Raw genomic sequence first — 21,539 nt, forward strand, 5'->3', positions numbered from 1 at the left:
GCATCGTAACTATGTTGTGTCTATGTAGAACAGAACAAATGTGGTGCAGCTCTGCTTATTTCTAGCTGGCTGGCCATCTCCGTGTCTGTCATACGTCTGTGTGACAGAAGCGAGTATCTGTGCATGTGTGTATCTGAGTGTCTGTGTACGTAAGTGTCGAAAGGGAAGATGTCGAGCAGTCACGTGAGACAGTAGGCTACATACAAAAGCAGCAGATTGAGCAAGCCTGTTTGGCGGAGACAGGCGCCATGTTAACGGCAATGTGCAACGTGTTACGGTGGACTGTGGAGCGCGCAGTACTCGAAGCTGGCTGACTCGCGGGCGGCACGGCGTGAAGTCTAGTGGCCTGCTTGCTTCGGTACCTCGAGTTCGCTGGCTGGTCATTGGAAACGCGCAAACACGTAACACAAGCGGTGACTGAGGGAAAATATGTGAGAGACCATTGATCTATCCGCATGGGTCTTCCAAGATTCCAAAGAAAAACTGAGGAAATGCTTGGCCGCTGTGATTATCTTCTATGGAATCTGCCTTTTGTCTGCTCATTTTGCCTTTCAGGCAGAGACCAGAGACAAGGATAAACCTTAGCATTGAAGATGCCGTGAGGGTCAGCCGCTTTGAGAGCGGCAGCAGCCGGCTGACGCCTCGGTGTTGAACGTGAAGTCGAGTTGAGGTTCCGTGTGAGATGTCGTAGCTGATGATGATGGCAACGGCAGGGACATCCGTGTAACAGTTTTCCGCTACGATAAGACCAAACGAATTCGTTCTTTATCGATAAACTAATAAAAATGTCAGAGACAACCGTACGCCAAAGTCCTTAGTTGTATTTGTCCAGTTGTAAACCAGCACAAATCCTCGTCTGTAGCCTATTCGAATTATTCAGTCTGCTTGAAGGTTTTGAGTATGAGATTCGGTTCTGCTGTGAGGCATTGTTCGCGTAGAGCATAAAAATATATTTATGTCCAATTCATGCGGATGTACCTAAAATCATGCCTTGCCTTACGATAAAAAATCGTGCATTTTAAAGAAGGATTTCTCCAAAAATTTAATACTGCTGCTATTAGAGGCATGCTCTGATAATTTCTGGTGTCCAATACCACTTACGAACGCATTCGGCAGCATCCGATTCAAACATATGTACATTGTTGCAATACACGTTACAAGAGGCGGCTTAGTTGTACGTGCAGACACGTGGACCAGTGCCACGTCTCATCATCACCGCCTGAATGTTACCGAACCAGGGAAAGATAAAGAAAAGTTTTACATTCACTCGCTCTGGGTGACAACAGCAGGACCGCAGGAATGATGTTAGCAAAGGTATCAGATCCCATTTCATCTCGCATGGCCCAGCCGAGATCGCTTTTCAGATCGTGCGGGTAATCCCAGCCCTCTATCACGACCACCATAAATTAGACACCATCTATCCACGCTAACGCTAGCTCCTAGCTACCTAGCGAATAAGTAGGCCGGCTCTTTTAGCAGAAATCGAAAATTCATGAGCGAGTAATTTCGGTCTCGAGACGCAACGTCGAATCGGATGCCAAATGTGTTCTTTCAAATCGGTACGAGTGCGGTGTCAGGCGGTCCTGGAAAAAGACCTCTATTATTGCACGGTCTGAGAAAGCAAAGCAACGTACTCCACAAATCTAATTCAAATCTGTCTGTACCTGTCCTCACAGGCAATAATCGCTTCGTTTACTACTGCTAGCATATTAGCCGTGCCTCATAAAAGCGAACTCTGACCGAAAAGGATAGAGACGCACAACACCGCCCTTCTTGGCATCGTTGACGCCACTGGCGGAGGTTTGCTCGGCATTCCTGTAGTAGCACTAGCAATCTAAATCGTTTTTGCAAACCGATAATAGGCCGTGGCAATAGCGCCTCGCTCAAAGTTCCTTTATTTGCGTGTCCGCATGTTCTTCGACGTGCAGATATGTATCTTTGTTTGTAGGCGCCATTGTAGTTCTGAGTAAATGTACGACATCCTATAAGATGCATAAAGTGAGTGAGACCGGAATTATAGTTGAGGCAGTTATAACAGCTCCACGAATGTTCGCAAATTATCCAGCTACAGCGTCATTGTTCCTCCAGCGAGTTCCTCAAGCATGGGTTTTGTCCAATAGGTGACTGCATAGAAACTTTACGACTTCTAGCCGGTAAACTAAAACACGATCAAAGCGCCAATCCAACAGGTGGTGGACAGACTTCCTCTGAACATGATAAAGTTATGCAAGTACATACAGACAATTCCATGTATCCGATGTTGTTATGCCGAACTGGAGAAAAGCGGTTATGTTCATATTTTGCTTAGCGTACTTTTTTGCTCCTTTGCCGGTCTTTGTCATTGTTGTTCTTCGGTATTTTTTCGTACTTCAAAGGTTTGGAGTTGATGAAAAAAAATCAATAAGGGAACCTTGATTCTGTCCGCTTAAGATAACAGTGTGCAAGCATTAAGGACATACCGGCGTTCAAAATTACAGGGAACATGCTCGCAGATGTGGCTCGTCTGCATAGATATATTTTTCACTATATATATGTATACATACATATACAACGTAAGTAGAGGATAACAGCCAGCGTTTACTTCGGCTCCATTATTATTAGTAGTACCGGAGTTGTTATTATATGTTATTATATATCCAGCTAATATACCGCTTCTTTCTCTATTGCCAAGGGTAATGATCCTAGTGATAATTTTGATTGTATTGTATTCTACGTGCGGCACATGAGCTTGAACTTTTGTACTGTTTTATTGCGAAGAGCCTGCACAAGGATCGATAGACCAATGGCAAGCACATAAATTCGTTTAGGGTTACACGTTCATAGATAAATTGGTGAAGTACACATACGAGCAGAGCTAACTACACACTCAGGATACCTACAGTAGTACACTGCCTATCACCAGCTTTTGTCACCAATCAACAGCGGCCCCACAGGTCGTAGTGCGTTACGCTTAGTTTAACTAGCATAGTCAGCGTCATATTGCGATTATTGATTTAACGAACATGACTATCATAGACAGACTAGTGCTAGATAAGTCCCCGGCCTGCCTTCTTGAAAAACAGGCAAAATGAGAGCAGGACCAATATGCGACTGGCTACCCAGTAAACTGTCGTGCCGACACCTATGGAAAGACGACCGATCCTATGGGAGGAAGGCCGAAAAAAAACAACGGATGGTACAATCGTTGCCTTGACCGCATGTTTTTGTCTATCTATGAGTTAGTCTTTGTATAACAATGATGAGCGTGTCATACGATCTATTAGTTGTTGTAAACAATCGTTTTTTTTTCTAGCAACGGCATATTTTCGCTAGCTTAGGTGTTGTCCGTTAGGCGCTGAGTAGGAACATTGGCTGCCACTCTTAGCTAGATAAGCCGCGGAAAACGAAAAGGAGAAATGACAAAGATGAGCGGTTCTATTTACGTGACAAAAATGATGACATGTCGGAGCGAGCAGGTCCGTTTTACATAGGCATCTAGGGAAAGTACACTTGCTTAAACCAGTAGGCTGCTATATATCGACGGACTACGAACGACAACCGGTGTGTCATGGGCAACAGCAAACCAGAAGACTAGCGGTGATGCAGAAATAACTAAACAATTCTGTCTTACGTGCCCTTTATTGCACCATATAAGTACGTCGGTGTGCGGATATATGGGTTTGTGGGAGTAGACGAGACTCTGAGGAAAACGAGTCTTACCGTCGACCACCGCCATATCCTCCAACCAGTAGCCAGTTCTACTTCCACGTTTACGTTACCCTCGTCACCTTCCTCACTGACTCCCTTGAATAAAAAACTAATACGCGTAGCAACTTTTCTTCTACCTATCCATTGTACCATAAACTCGATACAGAGTATATACAAACATATATACGGAAATCTATGCGCCGTAATGCAAAGAATGAACTGTTTTCGCGTGGCCTATGCCGCCATGACGCTATTATTGACATATAAACTGCTTACCTAGCCACATGAAATGCGGATGGTGCTCGCTCCATACAGCCGGTCTGGCCTCATGTGGATGCTGCTCGCTACCCTCGTACCTCAATGAGCGCTGGAGGCTCATTGAGCTCAGTCTGTGCGCAGCGTGCAGGCGATGAATACCAGGATCGGAGTAGAGGAATTGCTAGGGGGTGCTCGATGTCCAGCCGTGCTACTGGGCTCTCGGGTATGAAAAACCAGTAGCGAAATTGTCCCTTTATACGTAGGCGTGCTATAGAGCTGATGGAAGTAGCAGGAGCAAAATAATATAGATTGATAACTAAATGAATTGAAGCGGAAACTTTTCCATCAGCAAACGGCTAAGCTGCTAACGCATGACCGACAGTAAGTCAGTGCTTCTGCTGCTCTTACTGTTGATGAGATGTTGACTGCTCTCCATTAACGAGCGCTTTCACCGGGTGGACCTGTATATATATATATATGTCTAGCTAGCTAGCTAGCACTTGGCTGTTGAGGGGCCAGTTCCGATGAACGGCGCATACATTCACAACCGAAGTGTCACCATCGTAGTTGGCCTAATAGATACAAGCGAGCCTTTTTTTCACATCTAGCTGTCAAACGTGCATGCTATATATCTGTAAATTTGAAAGTATTCGCTATCTAGCAAAGACATATACAAAACATTACTACAGTATATAGATTACCGATATGTTCGTTTCGCATTGCAAATACCGGTAGCCTAGCTCAAAAGACCTACTTACAAGCAATCAAAATATACCATGTTGCGGTTCGATCAGCTATCAATCGCCCTTGTCAATACTCAATGATCAACAATAGACGACAGTTATACTGGAATAGATTGTAGTTATATTCGAAGCGACAAAAGCTATACTATGTACTTGTACGTACACTTCACCTCTGGAGCCTCTTTCTCGCTGAATTTGCGTAACTTTTGCGATCTCTGCAATGCTCGTCACCACCTGCATTTGTACACGTATGCACACGCTCATATACCGCAGCCTATTTGTCTTTGTGGCTTACAATTGCACTGCCACCACCCCTTATTTTAATTGTAGCATCATGGTCGCGAATCGCGTTACGACCGCTGCATGAAATATTTTGCTAAAATTAGCATTCTTCCCATCATACCAGATTCATACGATGTCAGAGTAAGGTGCTACCGCTATAGGGCTGCTTGTATGTCAGCTTTTGTGGATGAAGGAAATCAACGGCAGAGGTGTGCTAAAACCCAAGCTCTAAAGTGTTAATTAAATAAAACCTCGAAATTGTGGCAGAGTGGACGCACACGCATAAACCGAGGCCACGGTCAAATCTGCCCAACCGTCCCCTAAAGTAACGATCGTCACCGTCGCTGCCATATGTCAGAAGCGACAAAGCACAGCGTTCAACGTAGCGTATACCGGCCAATAGTTAGGCAGCATCTGTGCTGTAGGTGTTCATCGTAGATCTTTATAGGAAACTATAACAAATTGGTTTACAATAGGTCGAAGCAAACTTTTTTTAGATGGATAAAATAGATAATCGTAGTAGCAGCAGTAGGAGCGTCAGCACTATTATTTTATCAGAGAAAGAGAAACAAGGCAAGGAAAAAGAGCAGTGTGACAGCGAACTATTTTAGTCGAATTATATTGCATACTTCGTCAATATATAAACATTGTGTGATTCCGTGTTACGTAACAGCAACACGCAGACGAATACTTTAGTCTTCAAGAAGCTTGGGAATGAAAACCGGTTGATTTTGTGCAAGGAGAAATGATCTCAGAAAAAAAATATCGTCGTCTCGAGAGTTGACGCGTAGTGGTCAAGTTTTTGTTCTTCGAAGTCCATAGCGTTATAAATATTTGGCGGAGGTTTGTGAAGACAAGAGACGAGGAGGCCTTGGGTGAAAGCAGAGTACGTGAATGATGCAAACGCTTTAAGAACTGGAGAGAGAAACTGAGAGAAACGCTTTAAGAGACTGGAGTGTCAAAGACTACTAAGGAACTAACCAGATGTCAGGATCCGAGGGACAAGAACGCATTGCCGGAATTTAATAAGTTTTTCATGTAAAAAAAGCTTGAAGTTTAAAAGCTCCCAAATGAATATTCCATATGTAACGTGTTACAGAACTCTAACCAAAATAATTGAAGTGCAGAAGCTATGTAAAAAAGGGTCTCCCGTTAATTGACCCCGAGGTATTTGGAAATGTATGCGATGCATTTCACGTATGATCTACGGAACCCACGGGCATACGTTCGCCATAAGCGGGGCATCGCTCTAATATCTACCGTCAGCTGGAGAGTGACCAGGCGAAAGGATGGCGTTGTCTTGAAGAAAAACCGAATTCAGTGACTATATTGAATAAGTTCTGACCTAAAAATAAGCCTAGTACTGGCAATCAATGTCAGGGGTATATGTCACTATGAAATGCCTGCCGAAAACGAAGCGACGAATGCAGTCTGCCAGTTCGAGTTTCTCAAGAGACTCATGAACCGTTGACATGAGGTCGCTGGATGACAATGCCAAACCTGGTCGCCATGCCTTAATCGTTTCTTGGATCGAGCAGAAAAAATAGCTTCGACGTGTGTATATATGTCCACTACGATCCTCGTAAGCTGATAGCTGGACGAATTATGACCTTTAACTGTTTCTGATGTTTTGCTCTTTGTTGTCATGCTCTCTGTTAGATTTCATAATAACAATCATTTTCTGTTTGGCTGTTAACATCCTTATAGATTAATAACGTTTTTGCAGTTCCTATCCAGGGCATGGCTTGTGCGACTTAAGCAGCGCAATTTGGGACTAGTGGCCATAACGTTAGCAATAACACTAACATGACCATTGAGTGTTACATAAGTTTGGACACGCAACTACGAAAGGGAAATGTTGTTCGTCAACCTCCCAGCGGAGCAACTAGGTAGAAATTCGTTAATTCAATTTTGGTCGTTCCGGATATCGGTCAATCGTTAAGTCTGCATTTATTGCATATTGAAGTTAGTGAATGATGTAAGGAACTGGAGTGATTGACCGACCAGCAATTTGCAATCTGCTAATTTTGATGGCTTCCAAATGTCTTGCTGGCAGCAGGCCAACGTTCGTTCGTCCTGGTAAGCAGCGTTGGGCTTGCGTGCCCGTTGCTGAATGCTTGGCACCAAACTGAACATCGAATAATTTCGAAAGCCCAGCCACTTGGTGGCCGTGCGAATAGCAATGCATGGAAAAATGTAGGAGCGATCAAATCGTTTTCTTTCTTGCAAAAGTAGATCGGTAACCTCTCATGGACATTAGAATGAATCTGGATTTTTTGCCGCGCCCTATATTCTCTGTTTGATGTGTGAGATGTCCTTTACAGAGAGCGAGAGTTGTAGTGATCTTGCCTGTTTTCGAAAGTCCGAAAAAGGCCTCATGCAAAGATCGAGTAGTTACATGATAGAACGAAAGTTACTTAATGTAGCATAATACTTGCGATAGCTGTGCGAGTTTGCCAGGCGTCTTCTGTTTTAGAACATGTGTTAACTGAAGTCTACATTAACCAATTGCCAATCTGATGGCCATCAATCAGCAAATAAAATACGGTAGTTAAACGACGCCAAGGGAGATTTTAAACCTTGATAATGAACTGTAAATGCAGGTGTTATTAAGTTATTGCAATTTTCAATAAAATTAGGATAGGACCATTAAAATTATTATCGATATTGAAAATGTATAGTCTTAACTATTAAGGACGACCAATGTATGGTTGTGATATATCATAGCCTTAATGTTGTGTGAGGAATCGGTTCTAATGCTTCAAGAGCAGTGTTATGTTTGCTGATTACCACACCGTTGCCGAGTGCTTATCATTATATGTATTCTATGTAGCTCTTCAGTGTATGGAAAGCTGTATCTGTTGGTTAAGGTAACTTAAATAGGAAAGGTCACACTCGAAGGTTGGCCTTTACGTAATGGTTCTTCCTAAATATCTCAAACAGCACCGATAAGATCGGCTAACAAAATATACAATATTTAGTTTTCCCTCATATATAATTCTATATTGCTAGGCCTTCAATCTGCCTCTCGAGAACGTTAAATCCTAAAGACCTACGACGTTGTGAAGGAAACAGACCTGTAATGTTGTTTTTCTCGTGTTAGAAGTATGATGATAATCATCAAATATAGCTACGCTGCTAATGGACAAAAATATTATTAGTGTAGCCTTAAAGCATTGGCCTGTTCCTTTATAGTAGCTGGTCGTATGTACAGGCTGGCCGTAATAACGAAACTAGTATTCCTTGTTCGTGTTTGAAGGTCCACCTATTTTTTTTTGTAGCGGTTGTTCGTCATTACGGTTACATGAATTGTGAGCGTGCTACCCTTTTATCCATATTTAAATTGTTTTCCCTCAGTAGAATTGCTAGTATAGTAGCTTCTTGTCGCACATCTTCTGATATATCAACCATTTTCCTAGGTTCCATTGTGAATAGGTTGAATTATCTAGTCGCTAATATCAGCTATTGTTGGCATGAAAATAACGTTTGTTAACAGATGTTTGCTATGTCAATACCTACACAACAACCATTTTTTTGTGATTTGTGATTATCACTGAAACTTACCTGTATAAATGTGAGACGGCATAGAAACAAATGTTTTGTAACGGACGAGATATGGCAAAGCGAACAATGCAGGACGGCTCAACGGTACCGTTTATCTCATGTCGAATATGATAGCTCCAGCCATACTTTAGCCCACAAGCACATTTTACATATACAATATAATGAAACACGTATGTTAAAAAAAAAGTCGTCGTCATAATAGACGCTTCTAGGCCAATTGAGTTGAATTGTCTTTTATGTGAATGGCCGACATGCCATTTGCGGGTAAACGCTTCGTGATCTAAAGACTTACCGGTTCGGAGTACCACTAAACAATCAATTTGACTTCATAAATTCGCAGGCGCTAACCCGCTTTTACTGAATGGTGAACGCTAACGGCATCAATAGCGACAGAAATAGTGGAAAAATGTGCGAGAATTGAAAATACTGAGCTAGTTGCCTAACTCAGGCCGATTTCTGTCCTGTCTCTCCGTACCCCTGAACAAACTTTATAGTTGGAAAACCCCATCGAAGGCAAGATCAAAAGCGTTCAAACAATCACCTATCGCGTTGGCCAGCAATTTATTTTTTATTTCATCCGCACAAGCTGAATATATATGATTCTGATAAACAAATGGGATTTTCTACTAGAAAAATCGACACTTGTCATTTGGTCCTAACGAGATTTATCGATTTAGCCACCATGCCCAGGTGCATTGTTTCCAAATAAATAAATAGCTGTGCAATACAATCCTACAAGCTTGAACTATGATCACATATACATATGAATATTTTTCGGTATCATTTTTACGTGGTTATTTCCTTTCGGTATAGAATTGTCACGTTCGCATATGGGCGCATCGTACAACTAAGTGGTTCACCTGTTACTCTGGTAATTTTATATGTTGTGGGAAAGTTGCGTTGGGAAAAGATGGGAATTCTTCTTGTGATATCTGGTAGCAGACTAGTGCTTCTTGTTTTTCGTTTGCATGGTTGATGAGGTAAGCTAACGTCACATACGTCTGTTTAGCTTTCTTTTTGTGCGAAATTGAATAGATTGGTCTGCCTTTCTGAGTTCGAATCAGGCGTCAACGGACTTTGTGCGTGACATGTTATAATTAGATGGAGTCGAAGCGCGTATAATATCCTCCGGTCTTCGGCAAACAGATATGCATGGACCGAAAACGATTTCCCTATTTTTTTTTTTGTAACTTAATTACTTATACATTAATATGCAGATTAGTAATTCAATTCATTTGTGATGTATTGATGTTAGTGATTCGAGTCAAACAATAAAGCGTGCGACGACAAGACGACAAAGTCCTTGTCTGTATCTTTGTATATACAGCGTTGATGATCGCTTTCCGGTAGAGAATTCATTCTGGGAATATCACTTTCGTCAGCCACTGGCAAAGCCAATTCTTCCGACTGAGTTTGTTCTGCCTAATTCACTGAAGTAGAAATGTATTAGTGTTTCGACTTGTCGACTGGACGAGTGAACGCCTACGTATAAAGACGTGGTTAACGTACTCAGCCGAGTGACGTGAAAAAGATGTATATACAATGCATATAGATTCAGAGCTGGCAAATCAAGAAGCACCATACACGAATTCACACAATAATTGTGGGTTCTAGCTCCCTTGATGTAACTAAGGCGTCGCTCGTGCAATGGCCTCTTTTTTAGTGCCTTACGTTATGAGGACGCCCATAAAACCCTTCGTACGCGTATAGTCATATTCGTCCTTAGATACACTATCGTATTGCTTTCAATGTTCATGAACAGACAGTGTCATCACCGATTTCTGTTTGAAAAGACTCCTATCAAATAGAGCGTCGGATGCTATTTCAATTGATGGACCAAGAAACTCATGCGTCCGTTCGCATCAATTGCGTACATGCTGCGTAACAATGTGGCAAAGTGCTCTGTTTCTGCTTCTTCTCTCACTTTTCTACCTCTTACTCTCTTCCTGTGGCTTTCTTTTTCAGTCCAATGTCTTAAACATCCTCTATCGTCACTCTGCGCGCCCATTTCCCTCTTCGGGTTTTATTTAGAGGAAGCATCTGCAGTGCCTAGCCTCTTTGTGTTGCGCGTTACCGGGCGAAGCATCTCCTTTGCCGATGCATTTGCTGCACCTAAGTTGGTCGGACAGGGGCGCCGCCTTGCCTTTCGCTTCCGGCCATTGGTTGTGGTTGAAGTTAGAAAGAAATATGACGACGACGACGACGATGGCAAAACGAAGATGTCCACACTAGACCGAAGAGAAGCAGGTCAAGAATTTGCCTTTAGCAGGACAAGGCCTTTTTTAAACAGTCTGCTACTGCCTACAGTATGTGGCAAATACGACGGCAGATTTGGCGTTGGCGGTCCTCGACAGCATACCGTCAAGGGGCGCACAGGACATCGGAGTGGATAACGACAAGCAACATAGGTAGGAAACGACTATGAGATGACGTATCTTGCCTTTACTGTTTGAGCAGGACGTTGAACACAAATAAAAAACGGAATAAGAGAAAATGAATTACATCCTGATTTTGCCTACTGCAACTGCGCATGAAGTAGACCAGAGGGCGAGAACTTTTAGTTACAATTGCAGTCGATCTCCTGTATTTTGACGTTGAGTTCTTATAAACTGGCCTAACCATAGCTGAGACTAGCCGCCAAGATGGTATCGTATGATAGCAAACCCACTGAGGAAATTCTGAGTTAGGACGCGTTTGGAAAATCAAACATACTCGTATTTATGGTCCTACAGACATAGAATTACATGTCAACTAGGCTAAATGAACCTTTAATTTAATCAATGAAAAGGGAAATCTATTTCAAATATCAGGGCTACGTCAACATATTTATATCGTTACAAAGCATACTGTAGAGCGCATAATCGAATATGCTTCAATAACTGGCTATACATAGGCTTCGTCACAAAACGGCCGCTTCGAGTCCAACAGAGCAGCTTGATTGCGTATAGTTCTAGCGACTCCCTATTACATGGGGGACGGAAACGGTACCTATCAGAGTATCCGCTGTTTGGAGTATACGGAATTTGGGGGTTGGCAACGCGCACAACGACTATGTAGGTCGCGAATCTCTCTTACGGACTAGAATAGACCGTCAGCTCTCTGAAAATTGACTCAGCAAGGGGGCAGAAATAAGGGTTTGAATTACTAAAGGCCTACTATATTTATACGGGTGGCTGGTCATTCAGCTGACTCTATGGAGGATATTTTCAGTCGAAGTGTACATTTCATTATCCGTTTCGCGTTCGTGGATTCGCTTTTCACCCCCGTCGCTGCTGCTTCAAGTCCCGTATGAACGCATACACAGTTGGCCGCTATTGTTGACCAAACGAAAACAAGAAAAAACACGTAACGCGGTGATTTCCGGAAGGGCAAACTACTCACTGGCGCTTAACAACTCTACCAGCTGGTTTCTAGCTGCCGCCAGTAGAATCGGAATGGAATTTTACAGGCATTTAGTCGGTCGGTCGGTGGTCCCCAAACCACGGACAGCTTTCTATCACGTTACCTCTTATATGGTTTTTCGGACACCCCGAATGTAACAGCACTCTGTTTCTGGAGACCCGCCACGGAGGTGACTTCGGCTGAGTCATCTCAGCTTGCTCACATGTAATCAAGAACGTCGGAGACGCATTTAACCCGAACTGCCTATCACTGTCTCGTTGGGGATGTACATGCTAAACAACGCTACTGGTACGGACGCCTAGCACTCTCACGCACCGCGAATGCATGTGCATATACAAGATGATACATTTTTGCGTCAAGCTTAGGCGTCGTACACGGTTTACTTTGCTTTGATATACGATCATATGTTCGAGGTAATAGTGCAGTAATGGCTGATCATTATTACTAGCGCTCTACGTGTCCTGTTAATTGAGTAATAATGGTTATACGCCTAGCGTCAATACCAAATTGCAAGCAGTGACGTAAGCCGTAACGAAAAAGTTGGTTTGTCACCGCTAGCGTCAACAACATAGCCATTGCCAGCTTAGAACGAATCGGATTGATTGTACGCTCAAAAACACTTCTACCTCGGTAACGGTTTACACCAGAGACGATGTTCTACTTATCACTCATTTAGAGTTAATTAGTGCATAGCTATCACTAGCTGGTTGGTTCTGATCGGCATATAATAGAATTACGAAATAGAGATAAGTGACTATTGTTTGGAAACTTATTTAGCATGTGCAATGAAAGAAAAGCTCGCCTCAACAGCATCTATAGAATGCTCCAATCGGCGACAAATAACTCGCGACTGGACCAATAGGACACGGAACAATTTAAACTGATTGGATTAATATTATCCCAAACCTATTGTCTTTTTGTCGGAGCTGGATGCAAACATCACAGCAGAATATAAATGGGTCTCTGTCGGGTCGACACCAAATGGCTATGTTTCCTGGATTCAACCGACATAGAAGCGTACGATAAAAGCTATCACAAACGGACCAATCAAAAATCGTTAATGTTGCTTGGGCCTTCACTTCGGCGGCCTCAGTTGTCTAGTATACAGTCCTGCTCAACTATTCCACCGCCGTTCGGGGTGCGGTGAGAACTCCTCGCAATAATACTCTGCTCAGCCCGGATTTCCTCTATTACGGCATTGTTGTATAACCTGTAGGCCCATAGATGGGCTGTACGTTATTAAGCTTAATTGTGACGTTACTGAATATTCCAATGTGTCATGTCCAGCTGAGTGCTATTGCATTAGCGTAGAGCTTACCGTCTAGCCGTCGCCAGCCCGAGCAGAACAGCTTCGTTTTCTCCATTGATACCATTACTTGAACACCATGAGATAGATCTTCGATCCTCTACCCCTGCGTACTTTAGCCTTTCAGCTATTGAATATTATATATCTACTTTGGTGTTGTACAGGACGAATCCCAGATGTATGTTATCTAGACAACTTGCATGATGGCGACTGGGTCAAAGTTTGTTTGACCCACCGTTTCCTAGGCTGAGTTAGTTAAAAGTCTGTTAAAAGATTTAGCTAGAAGTCTGTTAAAGATGTGTTTTTCTGCATCACGTTTCAGATAAAATATTTACAGACTGATTATCGGACAAATTGTAGTTGTTGCAAGATATGGGTTAGTACTTTATGAAGCCGGGTACGCAAATTTTCACTGTGAATCGCTTAGCAAATACGCTGAATTACAATACAGTCAAACGAAAGTCGGTCGTTCGAATCATCGTTATAGAATGTACAATTAAGCTGCAATTTTCTACTTCTAATCCTGTACATGGTTAAATATTGGTCCTGCAAAAATCAGATATTTTCCTAATAATGACTTATACGGCACGCACTAAGTTAGCCATCTCTCGCTCCAGGTTAAGCAAGCCTTCGGCCGACGTTTCCTAGATTACGCTTGACTAAGTCAGCGCCAAGTAAACGTAAGTAAATCGAAAACGGACTCTCGTTGTGATAGTGGCGTCCAGCGTACCCCAGAGTAGCCACCGTACACTTGATTAAATAGACATATATAAAAACGCGATTTTCTATCTCATTTATTTTTTTAGAAATTACTACTAAAAAATTTGCTATCGTTATCGGTGTCGAGATGTTCGGATGCACCTGCGTACGAAGTAGTTAAGAAACCTTTCTTTGTATCCAGTTGAAGATTTAGCAGTCAATCGGTTCCAGTCGGACGGTAGTTGTTTGTGCGTATCATATCTATTTTCATCGCACGCACGACATCAACGCGGTCAGCAGCCTGCCGCTTCAGAGCACTAAAGTCCTCTGCCACTTCATATCATTTAATCGTGCGATCTTGCTGTCCTTTTCTCCTTTGCTTCGTAGGCCAGTTGATTTCCCCCGGACGAATGCTTTCTTCATTTCTGTTTATGTGCCTTTATACCTTTCGGATTTGGAATATCGTCCTGGGAAGAAGAAGGACGACAAGCAACCGACAATGGCGGCAAACGCGGAATCGATAAAGATGAAGATGACGGCGAGCTTTGTAAATTCACCACGAGGCAATAGCCTTCCCAATGGTTGCCGCCTCAGAAGAAAGGGTGCACAAACGCGGGGGTGCGTTTCTCTAGTTGTCGCAAGAGTAGCGACAGTGACCATATGTTGATTGAGGCAACCAGCGCTTCGTGAGCGCCATCATTGCATTATCTTCTCTTTTGGTTAATTACGTTGACGAATTTAGCTAGCGGGCGGTCGAGCATTTTGACCGCTGCCCGATCAAATCTGCCTCTTCGTATATGTGTATGTATACATTCCTGTACGTGTGTCTCAAATGAAGAAAACTAATGCGCTAATAAACAACCAGCAATCGATAAGTAGAAGAACTCTACTGCCCGTAACGGCACCGTCAACGACGACGGGACGATATTGATGTCTTATTTCCTCGCAGGAAATGCGCGCAGCAATAACAGGAATACTTTCTATGATTTCTGTTTGTAACTAACAACTAGATAGTCGTATTCCGAGGAATATAGCATGGCTAGGCGCTAATCTATTACCGTGTCTATTTCTTGTGCTTACCAACATCGTGTAGACATTTCATCGCCGTAGACGCGGCACTCTGCGGACAACCAATCATTGATTCGCGTTCGAAGACGATTGCGGTTGAGGTTTCGATCGTTGAATCACGTCACCGTCACGGTTACGGCAAGGTTTTGCTGGTCAAATTGAAGTTTTTTTCTGTGGAGCTCGGCAAAATCCTAAACGATGCATGCATAACTATTCGAAGTAGTAGCTTCACGACCTGATCGAGCGTCCATTAAAATCACAACTAGTCTAACCGCTGCAAGATGTTCTCCACGAGGGATTGAGTCCAGCTTTAGTATTTACTCACCTCCCAGCGGTTATCAACAATAGCGACTAATAACAATACCTAATAATAAATGAAGCGGCGACGACACCGAGCCGGAGATACCCAGAAAGAAAGCAGGTTTTACCCTTACGTTATTGCTGGTGTTATTGTCTTCTGGAAAATAACGCAGAACTGACAGAGTGCCGAACAGCGATAACGAACTATCAGTGTAGAACATAAACGAATAATAGCAAGGCCTGTAACAGCTTGGAAGTGATACACACACTCGGGTTAGACAAGTCGTTTGCGTAATTCGCGCAAACACCATACGACAGCCCTTAAAATCCGCCAGATACGCCCGAGTCACGACTGCCGGTTACCGCAGTACAAACTGTCGACTGCCAATTGCATGTTTACATGTTTCGTTCATTCTTGTCTGCGCCGCCTCGTCTCCGTACCACAGTCGCGAGCTACTGACGATCGGCTACCACAGCATAGGCAAACATACCTGTTGGGTAGGACGTTTCGCCAGCGCTTAGTCAAAGTTGGAGTCAGAGTCCAGAACTAAGCTGGAAGCGACTGTCCTTTCGTTCAGTTGCCTTCGCCTTGCGCGATTTGCCGCGAGAGAAATATTGAGAGTGGGATAGGCGACGAGAAACTGCGCAATTCATTTGGGGATGGTGGCGCCCCGAAGTCTCAGATCTGGAACCAGCACGGGTTCAAAGGCCCTAACAGCCAAAACGAGGGCCAAACCGACCGTGACGTCACGCGTGTGTAACAACTTCGACAACACAGACGACGGCTACGGCCTCGGTGCCATCGATGGCAACGACAAGGCGACCTTCCCCACCCCCAGTGCTGAAGCCTGCTTTGTGAAGCAACGAGCATTGGCACGGTTGACGGCGTGAATATTCAATTTAGCTATTGCTCGGCTGAGATATTGATGAAGCGCGAGTCGAGCAGCAGCAGCGATGACTGCAATGGTAATAGGGAAACAATCGCCGCCGTGACAGTGATGACTACGATAAAGAGGAAAAATTGAATTGCGATAGCAGTCGTAGGTTATATTGGTTACCGAGATCGATCGGAGCTCAACGGCGGCGACTCGTGTCGATGGCGGTGGTGATGACCATACGACGAAGACGGCATCGAAACGACGGTATGCCAATGTGTGCGTACCTGTATGAGACGACGTGCGAATGAATGTAAGAAGCGTGGTTGTACACTTGTTTCATTGTGAGTGGCAACACTAATCCCAGAAAAAGGCAAGAGGCGGGAGATGGGTCAGAAAAACAGCCCTTGCATATAGGGGGGCTAACCGCTCCATCTAACAGTGACAACGACAACAAAAACAGCAGCCAAGACGACTACAACAGCAGAAATCACACTACGAAATTTCGAAACAATGGAACATAATACAAGTTTTGCAGATTACCGGTTCAGAGCGAACAAGAGAAAGGTGCAATTCGCACTAATAGGAAGGGCAGCAAACAGAGATCATTAAGTGTATTATAGGTAGTTAGAAGGTACGGGCCACGCGTTCTGCCAACGCAAGGCTCGGTAGATGTCGCCAGCTGCTTTAGCTTTCAACATTATGCGAATCTGTTTTTTTGACAAAAATGATTGCGCTGTACTTTGTGTCAGTCTCACATATGTGAAACAATAGTATTTTAAAGTTTTGCAATAAAAAGCCAGTCGACTAACTTCAATATGCCTACTCAAGATCAATTCAACGATACTCTATTTAGCATTTGGAGCCTGGAATGCTCTCCGTCTCTTTCATTTCGTTTTGCTGCAATTTGTGACAAAGATGCAGTACAGAAGAACATGTCCTTGATTGTATGGGCCGGCGTCTGCTTCTTCGCTTTCTCCGACGGACTTTCGTCTTCTCCAGCTCCAGTGTTCCGCTGAACCCCACTATGTAAATCAATTTCGTAGGCACAGTAACAGACCGTTCAACTACCCGACAAAGACCTAATCACCAGCCTTGTTCTCGACGCTCGTGCCGACTTCTGCGTTTGCAGTAGTAATCTCGACCATCGGAGCTCGTTACATCGTAATGTCGCGTCGATTCGTTTCTTTGGTTTTTCGTTCGTTCAATCTTTGCCTTTTTCTGTCTTGCTTGTTGCATCGATGGCCGCCTTTGGACCGGATCTCTAATCTTTTCTACGGCAACGGCACAGACCCACCCCAGTAAGACAATCACTTACACGACGGGCTCCACGGTCCGTTTTCGCGCCACTGGTTGCTCAAGGCAACGTTCCTTTCTATCCAGAGAGGGCAGGCGACAAAGCAGCTACTCGAAGGGGTAATGTACAGAGATGCAGAACTTCAAAACGGAAAGCGGAAAGTTCTGAACATCAGAAGCTGCTCGTTCGGTTCCGAGTAGCCCTACCGAACCCGTCTATTACTATAGCATGGCGACAGCCACCTTCGCTTCACAGAGTTTTCATGTCGTTGTTATGCGATAAATGCACGCAATACAAGCCTTCGTCCATAACACCATAAACCCAAATGCTTCAATTAACTCTTGAAATACGCTGCAATAGACATAAGTTTTCTTGCAGACATAACCTGTGCAGTTGACTCGAACTCCAGCCCGTACTCATATACGATAACTGCCACCGCGTCCTATCAAGTGCTCAATGAGACCGGGTGAACGCCTTAAGCGTTTCCCAGCTTGTTGCTCTCCAACGTTTGATGATTGTTGCAGATCGGCGTTTTTACTTGCCTGATGGCAGATTTTGTTCGTCGGCCTACTATACGAATACACTGGTGTGCCGAACCACCATCATCGCTACCTGCTTTTCCAGCGCAAATTTTCCCCCGTCATACCTTTCTCTGTAGTGGTAATCGATATTTGTAGACACACAAGTTCGAACTATAAACAACCTGAAGTCGTCTTTAGCTAGAGTAGCTTTAGCTGACGTGGATACTTTTGCGCGCCGCTCCTTGTGCTCCTTTTAAACGACAGTTACAAGTCTCTGGTGATAGGAATAAGCTGCGAATGGCGAGTCCGCGGCACCCTGGCTGCCTGCCTTGTCGGTTCCACTGTAGCGTCGCCTGCATATGTGCATCATATATGTCTTGTCTTTAAACACATGTAAATGTGAATCGAGCACATAGTTGAAATATTCCTAGAGGGAAGCGCCGGTATTCGTAGGTTCGGTATAATATTTATATCGCGCGCTCAGTATCGAAACGGACAGGGAGCGGATTCATTCATTCAAGGGGTGGAAAGTCATAAAAATCTAGCAAGAAGCAGTAGGTGCGCGAGAAACGGCGTGAGCAAATCAGTAGAGCCTGCTGCATAAACCTGAGATAGGGAAGGATTACTAGCCCATCCATCCTTACTCGGGGAGAGGATCGATGATCCAGGCCCTTCATGCATTGCGGGAGTAGGTTGAATTGTCTGATCATTGCTGCCGCGATAGCGCGCCGCTCTTTCAAGCCCAGCTTTGAGTACGTGCATTGGCTGTACTTCAAGGCAAAACTGACAGAGCAAATCACTAGGTATTTAACGAAGAGCGCCGTCCAATCTCAGCGAAGGACTGGTTGGAAGCGTATGGATATCTGTCATCTCCGTCAACCCATTCGTTCAACAGTAGCCCTTCAGAACAACAATTCGCTATTTTTACTGCTTGTCAACCGAATATATTTTGCTATTCTATGTTGGTGTATGCTTGGTTATACTTGTAAGTTATAATTAAGTTTTTTTTAAATTTTATTTTCGATAGTTTAACGTAGAAGCCAATTTTTAATTGGAGAATATATTACATTGCTATACCGCGCGTCTGTGTAATACTAGCGTTTGGATGGAATATTATAAAACCAGTTAATTATACATCATTACGCCCATGAGCTTTGTACATTCATCTTTAATGCGGTAATAAACGGGTTTTCAGCTGAGGCTTAACTCGATAAACGATGTCTTCATTGCAACAGAGGGCTGCACCAGTCAGACCATATAATTGATATATGCTTTGGTGATTGTATCGAGTAGAATTGTACCGCAGAGTTATTTCAATATATTTATCCAACACCAGTTATAAAGGTTTGCGTATATCCACTTCGATATTTACTATCTGTAATAAACTAACAAGGTTTCAGGATGTGCCTAACAAGCAGAATGCGTCGGACTTGCCCTTGGTCATCCAAAAGGGCAAACACCGAAAACAACGACGATTATAGTTGTTTGGGTTACGACGAATACATAACTATGGCTTAGAATGCTGACTAATGTTTTTAACTACGCTACTAAATATAAAAATAATATCTACTATTTATTTATTTAGTTTTTTTATTTCCTACTAATTTATGATCTTCTTTATTTAATCACACATACCGCTTACAACAGGATGCTGTTAAATTGGTGCCAACGTTAAATATTAAGAATTCAGACTTGATCGATGCCTCTCTCTTGAAACATTTCAGCGTATATAAGTCGCCACTGCAAAAAAATCAACAATGAACCTATTTTTTTCATTTGCTTTTTATTTTCACGGAATACTGTAGCGTTTTATGTCCTAAATGTTACTTTTCGCTTAATGATAACACCTGAACTACGCGTTAGCTGAGCGAGAACCAGCTATACGCAAGTCTTTAGTATGTACAGTTGCTTCAGTTAACGTCGGCTTATTTGCCCGGCCCTACCTTCTTTCGTGCCGAACCCCCAAATAACCACTGAGAGAGAAATTATCCATTTTAATTAGCCATTCAGCGAAATATGCCAAGAGGCAGGCTCGTCAGTGTCCCCGTTAAAATAATAGTTGCTATAGTTTTATAGTCGATAATCTGGCAATTAGTACGTCATTCAGCCATGTGCACATAAGCTATTCCGCCCGACACCTTACGTATTATGCTAAGCCCAGGCTGCTAGACCTCACAACTACAGGCCTTCTGCTCTGCAAGAGTTACCCTTGCCACTATGCCAGATGCGGCAAAAAGCAGGTAAACACTATGACGCCTAAATGGTACTAGACACAGACCCTGCTGTCATTCTCGCTGGCAGGAAGCAGAACTCTGTTCAGCATTTGTTAGTTCGCCAACGCGTCAACATGCAACGCTTCCACCGAAACTGGTTTAGTAGCGTTGCTCTGGCAATGGCTGTTAGACTTCGCGCAGACCCTCGCAGAACGTCAATAGCCGTTCTCGGTCTTCATTGTCGATAGTCTATGTAATGGCGCCCGCTCATGTTGTTAAAGCATTACTCTTCGTAGCAAGGTAATCTTGCTGTTGACAGTATTGGCACATTGGCATCCTATCTGACCTCAAACTTCATGATGTCACGTTGTTTCCACTGGGCATTGCGGTCCAAAACTTGCCTGGGTTTGCATGCAGATAGCCTGTAACACATTGGTACGTACGAAATCGTACGATCGGCAGTTAAGTGGATTACGACAAGTGCCAGCTTTAAGCGACACTAGAGGCACCTTGGACTTCGCAGATCAGTTGTCAAACGCACTCGTTATGCCGATGCCAGGTCGTTCGACTCGGCAGACGGATGTTTTGGGGCCACAGGAAATCCTGAGGAACACTGCACGCTGTTTGAATGGACGTCTTGTTATTTGTAGCACAAAAGTATTTGATCTCGATATAAAGAAGACCTCGCACGTATTTAGCTCGGAAGGCAGACAATAGTACCATCAGGACGCAGGCTTGTCAAATTTACCTATTTGTCGACGAATATATAAGTTTGAGCTTAAATAATTCAAGCTACATCTGTTTTATAATGTCTGATGACAAATAGACGTTATCGGTAAGGCGTGTCTACTATACCAATATATGATATCATATATACGGAAAGTAGTCCTTGTGTGAATTAATAATTTTTTGATCTGATACTAGTCACTTCGATGAGATCTTAATAGTTTTTCAGAATTGGAAATTGCAGTTTTGAGAAACTAATTAATGAAGTTCGTAACGGGCTGTACGGGTCTATATGCCTTCAGGTACGTCTCATTCAGCCTTGTGGTACGACAAGCTATACAAGTCCACATAGGTTGCATCTGAAGAGTGAATAGCTTATAAAGATACAGGCCCTTATACAGAGGCATAGGTCACTCATGACAAACATTAACAGAAGCAACGTTACCCCCGAATCCTATGCAAATGCTGTGCCTTTGGTCACAATTGGAGAGCAGACCTACGGCCCTGTCACCTGAACGACGCAAAAGCAAAACTGGTCGTACTGGAGGGCAATATTTGTAAGAGTCTGTCTTAACTGTAGTTGTTACTGCTGCTGCAG

At 43.5% G+C, this 21,539-nt stretch overlaps 1 protein-coding gene across 3 annotated transcripts in view; it reads left to right on the forward strand.

Moving 5' to 3' along the window:
- The window catches only part of Ptp99A (Protein tyrosine phosphatase 99A), a 136,669-nt gene that overhangs the window by 5,831 nt on the left and 109,299 nt on the right, over positions 1-21,539 (forward strand). The gene's annotated exons all lie outside the window — the stretch shown is intronic.

The sequence above is a fragment of the Varroa destructor genome, unplaced genomic scaffold (genome assembly GCF_002443255.2).
Source record: "Varroa destructor unplaced genomic scaffold, Vdes_3.0 BEIS01000004.1, whole genome shotgun sequence".
Taxonomy (NCBI): Eukaryota; Metazoa; Arthropoda; class Arachnida; order Mesostigmata; family Varroidae; genus Varroa; species Varroa destructor.